We start from the raw sequence: 2,917 nt of genomic DNA, 5'->3' as shown, positions 1-2,917 counted from the left end.
TAAGTCGCAAAGATATAAAATTATCAAGGGACAAGGTTAGAATAATAATTACTTACATTTCCAAAAGCTGCCGGCTTAACTATAATAGCTAAGTCCTGTCGATCTCTCCAATGTCCATTAGAAAAGGCTGCGAAAATAAATATTTTGGTAGCGCTCATAGATAAGTGTACATTTTATGATTAAAACTATCTGTCATGCAATATTGAAACTACGTAAAAGTAAATTTTCTTCATGGTGAGGCTTTGTGCAAGCCCTTCTGGGGTAAGTAAGAAAGTAGGTAAGTTCCGTCAAATTTTCTACCACCAAGCAGCATTTTTTTGTATTGTTGTGTTCCGATTAGAAAGATGAGTTAATAGCGCATTGCAGATGTAAAGAAAGGTTAAAATGTATTACGGTGCCTATTCTATGGGCATGTGACCACTTACCATCATTTGCAAGTCCGAATATGTAAGTGATGAATAATGAAAACTTAAATAAGTACCTATATAAAACAGGCTATTAATGTAAGCAAAAATTTACTTCTACATTTTGAAATTTCAACCAGTTCTTATAAAAACATTACAAGATTATTTAACGTAATTTAATGCGTAGGAAAGACAAGCCAAACTAGAACTAGGCTATACTTATACATCGGCACCGAACAGGGGGACAGACATCGCATGGCTTAGTATTTGCTTAAATCTCGTTGAAAGCGTAATTTTGCTCGTTGTATAGTTAGTTGTATTTTGCTCGATGTATGTTGTTGTAAAACGCATCTATTGATTTTGTATCAACATATAAGTTAACATTTTTCGCAATTTTCGTATCAAAAAAGGTTTAATAAAATGATATTCGTAATTAACGTTAAATTAATCTAATTTCTCAGTTACGTTTTTTTTTATCATTTCAAGATTTACATGATAGTCAACTCAATGACATTTGAAACTTGTAACTCATTTTGTAATTTATTTCTATTCGCCTCCAAATATTATTTCAAATCTATTCGTTGATATTTTTTAATTAACATTTAATTTAATACACTTCAATTAACTATTCGCAAAGATTCATTACAGAAAAATAGCACTTATGTTTGACAGATAAAATTGTTGACATTCGTCATTCGGAGAACTAACCCAAAATAAATAATAGAAAGTTGTAAAACTGGTATCCTTCTTATACGAAACCGAAAATGGTCTTTTTAAATATCCGTTTGACTTTAGAACTTGAATATTTCATAAAAATATAAGTGATCTCCTTAAAAGAAAACATCCAAAAATAACCAAACAAAAAATACTTAACGGCTTTTAAAAAAAAATCATGATCGTTTATTAAATCATTAACGAGGTGTGTTGTCACCGATAAATTAATTATCGTTAAATAACTTTTTGTATACATTATACACGTCTCTAATATATTTTTAAATGTAATAAATGAAACTATATATTGCAACACACGAGTGTTGCTGACTCTTTGTTATCATGGAACTAACGTAAAATAATATGTTTATAGACTTTTATCTCAATAAAATCTACATTTCTCTACTACTTTTACTCTAAAGAACATTTTATAATGACGTAAAGTACCAACAAGGAGTCAAAATTGAATTTTGATTTTATACATTGACATTGCAGTCGGTTGTAAAAGCTTAAATCGTTGCCTGTCTAACGAACTTTAATGACTGTTTGCATAAAAAAATTAAGTACTAATGGCAATATACATTCTAATCTATAATTAATGGTACCTATCCAGATACTATTATAAAGTAATCTAGCTAATATATTCCGTAATACCTACCTTCGATTTTTATATGACTGGTAATTTTTAATTATTTCATTGCTATTGATAAATGAACCTCAAAGAAAGTCGATACTACCAACCTATAGATATTCTTATTAAAATCAAGTCCAAAATTAGTCAGTACAACCATATTGTTTATTTTATAAGTAACTTACGAGCAAATACGAGCATTAATTAAAATCTCCTGGAATAGTATGTAGTAAAATAAAAAAATATAAAAAAATAGAGCATACACATAACATCGTATTAGTACAATACTGCAATCACATTAATTGAGGAGGCGCGTTATGACTTAATAATGACAAAACAACGTAGGTACGTCCTATTTATTACCAAAATTTACCAAACAAAACATCACAACAGTGACACTCTAGAGAAATCAAATGTGAAGCTTTAAAATGATATGGAAACAATAAACATAAAAGCAGCGGCGTGCGCGACGCATGTGATTGCTGTGAATTAATTAAAAGTGGTTTTCATTAGGTCTATATACGTCGGCGCGCCGGTCGTGCCGCCATGTTGAATGCGAGCGCGGTAGAGTCGCCGCCAGGGCGGGGCCACAGATAACAAAGGCTCGAAGCTCGCTATGTTGCTCCCTGCAACACCGGCCACCGCCTTCTACCTGCCTCTTATCCGTCAATGTTTTTACCTAATATATCCTTTGGAGATATTGAAAGGCGTTGCACGATTTGACGGCTCTTTGATGCATGACCTTTCTGGGATTTTACACATTGATAATTCATTCCTTCTTTTCTTGTATCTTTTTAATGAGGTGCTAAAATAAAATACCAAAGATAAATTATTAGTCTTAATTACCTGCACATTTTATCATTCAAAATATTTTTTATATAATTATTATGTTATTTAGTACATTCCTACTGTCCTAAGATTTTATTTTTCAGTTTAAAATTAAATAATATTTTCATTTCATTAAGTTGATATTTTCTTAAATTATATAGGTACCTATATGCAATATATTATACCTATATACATTATGGAGGTTGATATTTATGAAGACCTCATGTACTGTGTTATTATATAATAATAACTTGTAACCTAAGTACATATTACACTTTAAATATATACAAGGCCGATGTATTTATATACTTATAGGTACTTTTCCTTTTAAGTGACTACAATC

This window comes from Vanessa atalanta, chromosome 4 (assembly GCF_905147765.1).
Source record: "Vanessa atalanta chromosome 4, ilVanAtal1.2, whole genome shotgun sequence".
Classification (NCBI taxonomy): Eukaryota; Metazoa; Arthropoda; class Insecta; order Lepidoptera; family Nymphalidae; genus Vanessa; species Vanessa atalanta.
The sequence above is the reverse complement of the archived record's forward strand: the minus strand, read 5'-3'. Positions refer to the sequence as shown.